We start from the raw sequence: 14,149 nt of genomic DNA on the forward strand, positions 1-14,149 counted from the left end.
CGTACTAACACAGAATACCGAGAAACTGGTTGTTTGGCCAAAACGAGAGCGTCCACTTTTAGCTTGCCATAGGCTAAGCTAGTGGCGCTTGTGAGAGTATGCCTGTTATATTGACACTTAGCGCCCCTGGGTTAGGTGGACTGGAAACTTTAAATTGTCCGCAGGTGTTCGTGTGCGTGTGAATGTGTTTATTTGTCTAAATTAGAGGTGGGTGGATTGAACCTAATATCGATTCCAATGCTGGTATTGATACTGAACCTTCCTCGTGTAAAATGATCGATACTCATGCTTTTTTTCTTTCCCACACACGCTGACTGCTGCACACGCAGATTCATCAAAGTCTACTCTCTGTAAGAGCAGCGCTGTGTCACACAACATGGAGCAGCACATCCTTGTATTGTAGTTTTCAGCCCTCTACCTCAGGAGATTTTGTTTTGTGGTGAGTGATATTTTTTTAAACAAAAATGTTGATTGTGATAATAAAGTATTTTGTTGTCACGTACAAAGTTTGGCAAAATTCTATCCTAGGTCTTTTGGATCCTTTGTATCTATGAAGCTTAAATATGAAAAAGTATCGTATCGGCGATACTGGGCCCATATTTACTTGGATCATTACCAAAATTCCAGGTATTGGCATCTCTCGTCTATATGGCGTGCTGTCCAGGGTGTACCCCGCCTCACGCTCTATGACTGCTGGTATAGGCTCCAGTCCCCCGCGACCCTTAAATGGAGTAAGCAGTTGAAGATGAGTGAGTGTGTGTGTAATGTCTGGATTATATGTGTCTGGTAGCATGGAGAGAATGCCCACACAGCTAAAAGTGTGCATATTTACCTCCATAACTGTAAAGAAAGTTTTAAAACAGATTAATTGCAAGTCAATTGTTGAGGGGCTCATACATCTTGTAAGCACAACACTGAGCCCCCAATTGACTTGTACAGATTAGCAGAGAGCAGTATTACCAAACTGGAAGGAGAATAAGCTACATTTTTATCTACTCAGCAGTGAAAAAAGTGGCTCACTTAGAAATTTTTAGGTTGCCCCATAGGCTTACATCATACGGTGCCCTGGCCCCTTGGTATTTCACGCATTTTAATTTGTTTATGCCATTTCAATTCAAATACAAAAACTAAATCAAGCTTCTCAATATAAAAATGTCTAAAATTATATTCCCTACACTCAAACTCAAAGCAAATCTCTACAACTTGATAGCAGCTGAAGATGAGTGATAAAAACCAAGATGATGGGTGACATAAATACAAACAGTATGGCACTGTATGGTAAATCTGTGTGGAGCAGACAGTTCTCAAAAACTGAGTGACTGTGCAAGAAGGAGAAGAGTGAGGAAAGCCACCAAGACACACCAGAAGTTATTGGCTTCTCTGGTTGTGATTGCAGAAATTGGTCATAGTGCATGTTTTGCATTTTGTATTGCCAGTTATACAGCTTCATGATGAAGTGATATAGAGCAGGATTTTCTTTAATCAGAAAATGAAATCTAGGCTTGCATCTTAGATGTACCTTCTGGTAATTTGTAGCTAAACTTTGCTGTTTACAAAAGAAAATTCTCCTCTAAAGCATTTCATCATGAAGCTGTGTAACCGGGGATACAAAATGCAAAACATGCACTGTGCACAATTTCTCCAATCACAACCAGAAAAACCTATAACTTCTGGGTTGTCCGGGTGTCATGATGGCTTTCCTCACTCTTCTCCTTCTTGCACAGTCATTCAGTTTTTGAGGTCTACTCCACACAGATTTACCAGAGTGTGTCATACTGTTTGTATTTCTTCCTAATTGGTGTAAAGAAAGTTCAAGACATATTCAGTGACTTGGAAATGTTCATGTATCCATCCACTGACTTGTCTGAAGAAAAATAAAACAGATTTTTTTACAGGTATTATAACAAAAAGGCCCATTACTTACACAACCCATCATCTTGGCTTTTTATACTTTGAATTAATTTATATTAAGTTGAGTTTAAGGAAGATAATTTTAAGATTTTTTTATATTGAGAAGTCTGATTTATGTTTTGAATTTAAGATGGCATAAACAAATTAAAATGTTTAAAATACCAAGGGGCCCGATACTTTTGGAGGTCACGGTACAGCTGTTTAGCCTGTGGAGCTGTTAGCGCGCGCACACACACACACACACACACACACACACACACACACACACACACACACCACACACACACACACACACACACACAGTAGTGTTCAGAATAATAGTAGTGCTATGTGAATAAAAAGATTAATCCAGGTTTGAGTATATTTCTTATTGTTACATGGGAAACAAGGTACCAGTAGATTCAGTAGATTCTCACAAATCCAACAAGACCAAGCATTCATGATATGCACACTCTTAAATCCTCCAAACCATGACTATCCAGGGTTGGGACCAGGAAGCAGAGTTGTAGTCTTACACACCTCTCTTCAGCTTCTCTCCCCCTGCCATCCCCTCATTACCCCATCCCCGTAGAGACGGTGCCTGCTCCCAGACCACCAATAACCAGCAAAAATCTATTTAAGCATAAAAATTCAAAAAGAAAATAATATAGCACCTTCAACTGCACCACAGACTAAAACAGTTAAATGTGGTCTATTAAACATTAGGACTCTTCTAAGTCCCGGTTAGTAAATGATATAATAATTGATCAACATATTGATTTATTCTGCCTTACAGAAACCTGGTTACAGCAGGATGAATATGTTAGTTTAAATGAGTCAACACCCCCGAGTCACACTAACTGCCAGAACACTCGTAGCACAGGCCGAGGCGGAGGATTAGCAGCAATCTTCCATTCCAGCTTATTAATTAATCAAAAACCCAGACAGAGCTTTAATTCATTTGAAAGCTTGACTCTTAGTCTTGTCCATCCAAATTGGAAGTCCCAAAAACCAGTTTTATTTGTTGTTATCTATCGTCCTCCTGGTCGTTACTGCGAGTTTCTCTGTGAATTTTCAGACCTTTTGTCTGACTTAGTGCTTAGCTCAGATAATTATAGTGGGCAATTTTAACATCCACACAGATGCTGAGAATGACAGCCTCAACACAGCATTTAATCTATTATTAGACTCTATTGGCTTTGCTCAAAATGTAAATGAGTCCACCCACCACTTTAATCATATCTTAGATCTTGTTCTGACTTATGGTATGGAAATTGAAGACTTAACAGTATTCCCTGAAAACTCCCTTCTGTCTGATCATTTCTTAATAACATTTACTCTGATGGACTACCCAGCAGTGGGGAATAAGTTTCATTACACTAGAAGTCTTTCAGAAAGCGCTGTAACTAGGTTTAAGGATATGATTCCTTCTTTATGTTCTCTAATGCCATATACCAACACAGTGCAGAGTAGCTACCTAAACTCTGTAAGTGAGATAGAGTATCTCGTCAATAGTTTTACATCCTCATTGAAGACAACTTTGGATGCTGTAGCTCCTCTGAAAAAGAGAGCTTTAAATCAGAAGTGCCTGACTCCGTGGTATAACTCACAAAGTCACAGCTTAAAGCAGATAACCCGTAAGTTGGAGAGGAAATGGCGTCTCACTAATTTAGAAGATCTTCACTTAGCCTGGAAAAAGAGTCTGCTGCTCTATAAAAAAGCCCTCCGTAAAGCTAGGACATCTTACTACTCATCCCTAATTGAAGAAAATAAGAACAACCCCAGGTTTCTTTTCAGCACTGTAGCCAGGCTGACAAAGAGTCAGAGCTCTATTGAGCCGAGTATTCCTTTAACTTTAACTAGTAATGACTTCATGACTTTCTTTGCTAATAAAATTTTAACTATTAGAGAAAAAATTACTCATAACCATCCCAAAGACGTATCGTTATCTTTGGCTGCTTTCAGTGACTCTTTCTCTCCGATTTTTCTGTCCGAGTTATTTTCATTAGTTACTTCCTCCAAACCATCAACATGTCTATTAGACCCCATTCCTACCAGGCTGCTCAAGGAAGCCCTACCATTAATTAATGCTTCGATCTTAAATATGATCAATCTATCTTTATTAGTTGGCTATGTACCACAGGCTTTTAAGGTGGCAGTAATTAAACCATTACTTAAAAAGCCATCACTTGACCCAGCTATCTTAGCTAATTATAGGCCAATCTCCAACCTTCCTTTTCTCTCAAAAATTCTTGAAAGGGTAGTTGTTTATGGAGTTCCACAAGGTTCTGTGCTAGGACCAATTTTATTCACTTTATACATGTTTCCCTTAGGCAGTATTATTAGACGGCATTGAATTAAATTTTCATTGTTACGCAGATGATACCCAGCTTTATCTATCCATGAAGCCAGAGGACACACACCAATTAGCTAAACTGCAGGATTGTCTTACAGACATAAAGACATGGATGACCTCTAATTTCCTGCTTTTAAACTCATAAAACTGAAGTTATTGTACTTGGCCCCACAAATCTTAGAAACATGGTGTCTAACCAGATCCTTACTGTGGATGGCATTACCCTGACATCTAGTAATACTGTGAGAAATCTTGGAGTTATTTTTGATCAGGATATGTCATTCAATGCGCATATTAAACAAATATGTAGGACTGCTTTTTTGCATTTGCGCAGTATCTCTAAAATTAGAAAGGTCTTGTCTCAGAGTGATGCTGAAAAACTAATTCATGCATTTATTTCCTCTAGGCTGGACTATTGTAATTCATTATCATCAGGTTGTCCTAAAGTTCCCTGAAAAGCCTTCAGTTAATTCAAAATGCTGCAGCTAGAGTGCTGACGGGGACTAGGAGAGAGCATATCTCACCCATACTGGCCTCTCTTCATTGGCTTCCTGTTAATTCTAGAATAGAATTTAAAATTCTTCTTCTTACTTATAAGGTTTTTAATAATCAGGTCCCATCTTATCTTAGGGACCTCATAGTACCATATCACCCGAATAGAGCGCTTCGCTCTCAGACTGCAGGCTTATTTGTAGTTCCTAGGGTTTGTAAGCGTAGAATGGGAGGCAGAGCCTTCAGCTTTCAGGCTCCTCTCCTGTGGAACCAGCTCCCAATTCGGATCAGGGAGACAGACACCCTCTCTACTTTTAAGATTAGGCTTAAAACTTTCCTTTTTGCTAAAGCTTATAGTTAGGGCTGGATCAGGTGACCCTGAACCATCCTTTAGTTATGCTGCTATAGACTTAGACTGCTGGGGGGGGTTCCCATGATGCACTGAGTGTTTCTTTCTTTTTGCTCTGTATGCACCACTCTGCATTTAATCATTAGTGATTGATCTCTGCTCCCCTCCACAGCATGTCTTTTTCCTGGTTCTCTCCCTCAGCCCCAACCAGTCCCAGCAGAAGACTGCCCCTCCCTGAGCCTGGTTCTGCTGGAGGTTTCTTCCTGTTAAAAGGGAGTTTTTCCTTCCCACTGTTGCCAAGTGCTTGCTCACAGGGGGTCGTTTTGACCGTTGGGGTTTTTCCGTAATTATTGTATGGCCTTGCCTTACAATATAAGGCGCCTTGGGGCAACTGTTTGTTATGATTTGGCGCTATATAAATAAAATTGATTTGATTTGATCCAGAAGAAAACCGCCATTACCGAAAAATCGTTTTTATACAATAACTTTTGAACTAATAGACATAAAAGTGATTCCAAGTTCTAGTGTTATGTTTTCATGGTCAAGGATGTCAAATATAAAGGAAAGAAAAGTGTATGTATCATAGTTTTGGTTATAACACTGAATTGTTGAATAGATCACTGTGCCAAGGAGGGAATCTCTTTAGGGTCAGTGACCCTATGGCCTTGTTTAGAGAAGTGTTTCATAAATGTTAAAAAAATTCATATAGTTGCAGTTTAGTTGAATAATAAATTTAATTTTGTCTCTTATAAGTACATGCAATATCATTATCAGTGCTCAGATGACAGTAGCTTCTGGGAAAGGTGCAAGTTGTAATAAACTGTGATGCCAAGCGCTAAGGATACATGCTATTGCTCTTTTTTTTTTACTACTGAGCAAACATCATTGTTAGACTTTTTTAGGTTCAATGATTCCACGGCGTGTAGATGTTATGGCGTCAGTGACCCCATGGCCTTGGAGGAGGTTTACACTTTCTGAGTGCTTCTAGTTTTGGATACTGTGTTACTAGGTTTTAAAACATCCTATTGACGTACCCTGCAAAATGCAGTGATCAAGTGGAATATAGAGTTTATCGCATTCAAGATCATTCAGATTTCCATTTTGTGCTGCGTATGCTGCTCGGGGTAACAGTGGCAGCATTCAAGCTCAGCCCACACATCCCTATCCTCAGCCACATCCTTTAAACCATCTGGGAAATATAATCCCTCCAGCATCTCCTGGTCCATCTAAGTTGTTTACACAATAACTCAAAAAAAAAAAAAACTGCATCACCTTGAAAGCCTCCACATTAAAAGGCCATATAATGAGGACAAAGTGATTAGATCCAAGGTGGATCTACCTGTTGATTTGGTACAAGTTTTACACCGGCTGCCCTTTCTGACAATGCCACAAATCCATCGAGAAATGTGGCAGGGGTGGAGTTTGAACCTGGAACCTTCTGCACTGAAACCAAGGGCACAAACCACTTGGCCACCACCCCTACCTTCTGCTGTCCTTCAGTGGGATTTAGAAATGTATTGCATGAAAATTCAGTAAGGCATATCTTATACATTATATTCCAATTCTAAGGTGGAACTATGCCAGAATACAAAGGTATATAATATGACTGACCTCAGGTGAGATCAATGCCACAACTGTCAACCAGCATGAAAAGCTGTCATGTGCACATGGATGTGGGTGGTCATGTGACCCATTCTGACGATAATCAACTCTCCAGAGCCACTACCAATCACAGGCACCTGTTCCCACTCAGCACTCTGACATCCATATGTACACAAATTAAAAGGCCTCAAAAGGTTTGTTGTGTAGTGTATCCACAGACAAAAAAAAAAAAAAAAAGCTCAGCTAATGCTATCTGGTGATATTAGTTAGCACATTGGAATACATGTTAAAAGCTTTCATTTTATAACAAAAGCCTTGTTCATAGTCACAATAAATACACAGGCATTTAAGGTGTAACAGACTGTCCCAATGTGATACGGTAGACAGACAATTGTTTGGGCATCTGGCTTCGCAATATCAAATATAAAGTACGCACACATACACTCTGGTTTGCAAGTATTTTGACAGTAATTTTTGGATTTTTGTCCATGTACATCACCACCAGGGAGTTTGACAGAAGCAATAAAAATGTGCCGTAATTTGAGGGGTTTAACAAAAATATCAACATCATTTCAGAATTCCAACCCATTTTTATAATACAGAGGCTGTACGTAATTAGAGAAACGAAATATACAAATTATGTCTAATACATTTCATTTTTAAAATAACCATTTAGAAAAGTCATGGGATGGATACATGCACATTTCCAAGACATTGAACATGTATTTAACTTCATTTTCACCAATCATTAAGAAATGCAAACAGTATGATATACTGCACGGCAAGAGAATTTCAGTGTAATGCGCCACACTGTTTCAGAGCAACACTAACAACACACACAGGGTGATTCTTCTACATTCATTCTTCTACACACCACTGAATGTTTGTTTGCAGGGGGTGGAATGAATGAGAGAAATCAGCACAATTTCTATATGCTGTTGTTAAAAAAATGTAGTGGTTAAGGTTATAAAAGAAAATCTATCCTTTAGGCAATACTTTAATACCAGTAGCTGGCATTATTAACATCTATTCAAGCCTAATAAAGTGGGTGAGAAAGAAAAACATTATTCAACAAGCCCCTGGGACAGAGGTTAAGTAGGTATGGCTCCTTCTCACAGAACTGCAATTAGTAAACATTTGATATTACTGCCATCTACTGGGCACCTGATAGAAAGCAGTCTTGTAGAAAGATCAACTTTTGTGTTGGACAGGTAAGTTAGTCCAGATAACATGATTCCTTGAATGGAATATTTATGTTATCTGACATCGCAGAGTTGCTACGTCTTAAACATCAATGAGATTATGATAGTTGAAATAAGAGTAATAAAAGTTGAGCACATACAAATTACATTGTAACATGACACAGCATCAGCATTTTCCCCAGGGTATAGAACTCCAAAGTGTGACATTGCATATCAGTGACAGTGCTCAAGCTGGTTCTACCCTCTCATTTCAGAATGGCTTTTTTGTGTTATGAAGGCCAACCTGAGCTCAATGTGTTTTGTTTTGTGTGAATGTCTCTTTCATCATTGTGTACTTGGAAGCTCAACTGGGAACTGTATTACATGTAGGCAGTGGTGGGCACAGCTAACCAAAAAGTTAGCGTTGATAACCATTAATCCGATAACTGAAAAGTTATCTTTTATGATGCTAAACTGGTAAACTGCTAAAAAAGAAAAAAAAAAAAGAAAAAGAAAAAGATCTTTATTACAGATAACCAATAACTTTTAGTACTGATTCAGATGCGGCCACATCAGATTACATTGTCGGCTTCTGATAAACCAGTTTCACTTCACTTTTCGCTGCTGGGTAAATTCAAGTATTACAAACACATAAAAATGCACAAAAAATGAATGAATAAAAAATAAAACCCCAAACACTGTCATTATCTTTCAAAAGCAGCAAGACAGTACTTGTATTAGAAGTCAGTTTATCTCGGTATTAGATACACCGTCAGTTACGAACCAAAAAGCTGCTGCTTTCTTCACACGCTTTGAACTGATGTCCATTAACGTAATGATTGGCAGAGTAAAATACACATAGTAAATATAGATTCTTACCTGTTAGTTTCCAGTGGGATTCATCCGAATAAATAATCCACAAAGCATCTTTTTTTTAAAATCCAAAACAGTGTCTAAAAGTGAAGAAAAGTCCCTCTGTACACATAGCTGCGCCATGAGAGCTCATCTCTCCCACAGAGTCTTGGCTATTAAATTACAGCCACAAAGAAATAAAATAATATAATGTTAAAATTAGTCCATTTTGTTTTTGTGTTGAGCGGACTCACTCACTGTAACGTCCAAGGTGAACCTGAACTGCACTACCCACAATGCTCCCCGCGTCGACCGGCCAATCACATTTTGCGCTTAATGATGACATCATCAGTAAGCATCAGGCAGCCAGTCTGCTAAAACCACACAACAGATGGACAAGAATGTTTGATTTTAGGGTTTACAAACATTTTTGGCTGTTAAACTTTGCTCACTTTACCAAAAAAAAAAAAAAAAAAAAGTTATCAGACTGAAAGTTATCAGAACTAAATTTATCGGAACATAAGCTAATCCGCTAGCAAAAACATTAGCTTTGATAATTATTGGTTATCGAATTATCTGAACTGCGCCCACTACTGCATGCAGGTACATAGAATATATTCCCTTCATGCACAATCCAGCACCAAAATGCCCCAAGTACACAGACCCTCAAAAGGTCTAGGTACGTGGAAAAACAAAGGGTACAGACCTACGTTTATTAAGGCAAGTGTGATACATCTGCTTTTGCTCCAAACATACATCATTTGAACGTTGTGTACATCTGTCCTGCCAATAACAAAAATTGGGATACTATTAAGGGTGTAACGGTACATGTATTTGTATTGAACCATTTTGGTACAGGACGTTTGGTTCGGTACAGAGTAAGGGTGTAACGGTACATGTATTTGTATTGAACCGTTTCGGTACGGGACGTTTGGTTCAGTTCAGGGCTGTGCACAGGTGAGTTCGCGTTGCGTGTGTTGCTGCTTTTACGTTCTGCGTCTTGCATATGTGTAGCGCGATGGCCTCGATTAGACCTGATTGAATAAAATATATTAATCCTCTCTCAACCACAAAAACCCACTGGATGCAGAGACTGCATTTCCACCTCCGTGGAGAAATTCCTAAGTCATCTGGAGATCTTCAGATAAGTTTTGGAGACATCCTCCCATGGTCCAACACTGACTTCCAGAGAAAAACAAGGTTCTAATTCGTGAACTACATAACATGATTATGGCTTAACGTCAGAATCTGAGCTTCTCCAGGACAGGAGAACCCAAAAACTTTTAAGATCAAGATAAGACAGGACCTCTCCTCATCCAGGGGGGGACCCTTCCTCCATGATAACACGTGGCCATAAATCGTTGATTCTTCACAACTAACTTTTATCTTGAGTAAAGCAAAGAGAAGACCTTTGGTTTGAAATAAGAACTGACATCAGTATGTCTCTCATTTATATCTAAAGACTTATAATGTTGTTGCATTTATTATTCAAATTAAATGCTTTGCATGTAGTCATTCCATTTATTGATGTGCTCGTGTTAACTGATGCGTGTGTCAGTAGGCGGAGTTTAGTGACGTAAGTCCTCCTTTAAAAGTTAGAACAAAGTCTGTTCTCTCTACTCGCTGCTCTCCCCTCTCTCTGCTCCCACTCTTCCTCTTCTGCAACTTTTTCTTCTCTCTTTTGCTTAACGCTTAATTCTATTTTGGGCCAAGAACCATTGCTAAGCTAAGCTACCACGTGGCATTCATTCATTCTACCTTTGGGACAAACACAAAGTTTAACCTGACGCTTTTAAGGTGCGTGAAGCTTTTGAATTTTTAAGAGAACTTCCGAGCTGAGCTCTTCAAATTAAGAGCGAATTTACAGAAAAAGCAACTTTTACTTTTTCATTCAATTTTCAACGCTCTTATTAAAGTTTTAGTTTTTTCTAAAGTCACAAAGACTTTAATTTGGCTCCAACCATTTTTTGGAAGCTACTAAGAACCCTTTTTCAACAAACACCTTCCACCTCTGGGGCACCGCACGCTGACACGCAGCTGATTCCACCTGACTGCAGCAGTTACGGCAAAACCAGCCGACACCAGCCCTGGGATCACACCGGGAACACCTGAGTGAACCCCTCTGACCCAGGTGAGCTCACGCTGCCCGATATCGACGACGGACGGACGGCACCAGCCCTCCAACAGCAGCTAATCGACCCAGTCCAGGCTCCATGAAGGTTTGTTGTCAGTGGTTACAGGTGGCTCCTCATCTCCTTTTCTTTAAAGACATTCATGTAATATTTTTCTTCATAATTGGCTTCAAAATTCATCACTAAATTTCAATCAGATTAATTTACTTAAAGTTTTAAGCTTCACCTCTTTCTTCCAATGTCTCATGAGTGAGTAAGAAAATTGTCTCCCCGAATGAATGTGTTTTTCATCACTGTCTACAGTCAAATGTTAATTTCTTGTATAAATTGTAAATATTTCCTGCTGTGGTTTATTTTGGGTACAGAAGGAAACTCTTGGTCAACCGTATTGAAGAATTCATGATTTTCAGGTCAGAGATTGATTAAACCAAATCGAGACTAATTAATTAATTTGAGACTGATACGTTAATGTTTAAATTATGGTACTTATGCCATATAAAAGAAAAATAGGTGGTGCCCCATTAATGCTTAAATAATAAGTATTAAACCCTAAATCAATTATTTTGGTGACCCGTTATTTTGGGGCCTAATCCAGTCTAATTCAATTTGGGAGTTTAATTACTTATTCACTAAACTAAATGCTACATATAATTGGTCCCCATAGTGAGGCCTGAATATATGTAAAGCAAAGTGTCGCCACTCAAATCACCAATAATCACTAAATTCGTTACATTTTATTGGTGCTCCGTGTGAGTGCGATTCAGTAAATTATTAATAAATTTATTCCAATAAATGTATTAATATTCGTTACAGTTTGATTGGTGCCTCCGTGTGAGGTTTAACCCATATTCATTACATTTTATTGGTGCCCCCTGTGGAGGCATTAATATTCACTACATTATTTATTGGTGCCCCGTGTGGAGGCTTAAAATTGCTACGTGTTACTGTGTTTACGTTCCGCGACTTGTGTGTGTTACTGTGTTTACGTTCCGCGTCTACATGTGCAGATACACTTGCAGCCCATTTGCATCATGACTACTGCTAGCGATAAACCGGAGTTTGAAGACGCTGCCCCGTCACTAAAGTCTCCTGTTTGGGACCACTTTGGCTTTCTGGTTAAATACTGCAACGGAGAAAGACAGGTGGATAAGACAAAAGCAGTGTGCCGACACTGTTTAGCCGAGATCGGGTATGTTTCTGGCAACACGTCAAACATGCTAACTCACCTGAAACAACACCACCAGAGTGTAAATATCGGCGCTACAAGAAAAAAAAAAAGCACATTAATGCAAACGCAGTTGACGTCTGCATTCAAGCAGACTCTCCCTGACAATTCAGATCGGGCCAAAGCTATAACAAGAGCCACTGGAGTTTTTATAGCAGCGGATTTAAGACCATATTCAGTTGTTGAAAATGCTGGTTTTAAATACATGCTAAAGGTGATTGAGCCCCTTTTTTAAGTACCCACTCGTCCACACTTCAGCCAGAAAATAATACCAGGCCTTTATGAACAAGCTAAATCTTCTGTTGTCCAAGAGTTGTCAAAAGCTTGTGCAGCAGCACTCACAACTGATGGATGGACATCCAGAGCTAACGAGAGCTACATAACTGTGACTGCCCATCACATCACCCCAGAGTGGAACATGGTGAGCCATGTTCTGCAAACACGGCCCATGTATGAACAACACACCAGTGCAAACCTGGCCGAGGTACTTAAAGAGACAGTGTTTGAGTGGAAATTGGAGAGGCCAGGAACAACAATAACAGTCACAACAGACAATGCCAGGAATATGGTCAATGCAGTGAGTGAAGCTGGAATGGGCCCCCAAATCGGATGTTTTGCGCACATTATTAATCTAGCTTCTCAGAAAGCAACAGGTCTCAACCAAATATCCAGACTTCTTGGTAAAGTGAGACGGATCGTGTCTTTCTTTCACCGTAGCCCAACAGCTGCACACATACTGGAGTGCAAACAGGAGTTGCTTAACGTAGCAAAACGCACCCTTATTCAGGATGTCACCACCCGCTGGAACTCAAGTTATGATATGCTTGAGAGGTACCTTAAGCAGCAAGCAGCAGTGTACTCTGCACTGACAGAACGGGCTCTCAAGAAGAAAGATATCAGCATTCAGCACATTGTCTGACCAGGAGGTGAGGATGGCAGAGGAAGTAATTGAGGTCCTGAAGCCACTACAAACTCTCACAACACTGATAAGCACTGAAGCTACACCTTCAGCATCCATGATCCTGCCCCTCAAAGCTACAGTGCTTCATTCTATGGAACCAAGTGATGGAGACAGTGCAACAGTGACCCAAGTCAAGGCTGCCATCAGAGAAAACCTGGAGGACAGGTACTCTTCTTGTCAGGATTTCCTCCACAAATGCACAGCACTTGACCCAAGGTTTAAACCTCTTCCTCATGTGGATGATGCCTGTTGTGACAGGATCTACAACAGCCTCATCACAGAGATTACAGCCATGGAAGGAGAGGTATTGTAATAATATGATGTGCATAAAATGTCTTTTTCACTGATAATTTTGAAACAATTAATTGCTTGTGTCACTAATAGAATTCATATTAAAAATAAATATACTTTTTGTATTTTATTTTACAGAGTGAGGAGGCCAAAGGGACAGCAGCTGCTTCATCCCCAGAGACAGGACAGCCAGAGGCATCTGAATCACTTCCTCCTCTCAAGAAGTCAGCAATGGCTAAACTGTTTGGTGAGCTCTTCAAGACACAGGTGGGAAACAAAGATATTTTGCAGTTGGCGAAGGACGAGGTTGCTGCATACAAGGCAGTGAGCTCTATTTCAGTGGACTCTGACCCACTTCTATGGTGGAAGACCAATGAGCCCATATATCCCATAACTGCCAAGTTAGCAAAGCGCTACCTTGCCATACCAGCTACCTCTGTCCCGAGCGAGAGTGTATTTTCAACCGCTGGGGACATTGTAACTGCCAGCAGATCTGCACTTACTGCTGACAACGTGGACAAATTAATTTTTCTGGCAAAAAATATGATTGTTGATTAAAATTGAACAAGGCTTCATGCTGGAACCATTGTGCTGCACTTTACTTGTGTAAAGGTTTTGTTAAAAGCTGTTTACTAGGAATTTATTTTTTATAATATTTCATATATTTGTTATTTGAGAACATTTTATTTAACTAATTACCAGCCAGCACTTTGCAATTATTTAATGTTCCTCTTTGTATTAGTGTTATATTGTTACAATAAATTGTTGGTTTAAACAACAAGCAAATTTAGGTTTTGCATTTTGTTCCCATACTGTAC

The sequence above is a fragment of the Thalassophryne amazonica genome, chromosome 16 (genome assembly GCF_902500255.1).
Source record: "Thalassophryne amazonica chromosome 16, fThaAma1.1, whole genome shotgun sequence".
Classification (NCBI taxonomy): Eukaryota; Metazoa; Chordata; class Actinopteri; order Batrachoidiformes; family Batrachoididae; genus Thalassophryne; species Thalassophryne amazonica.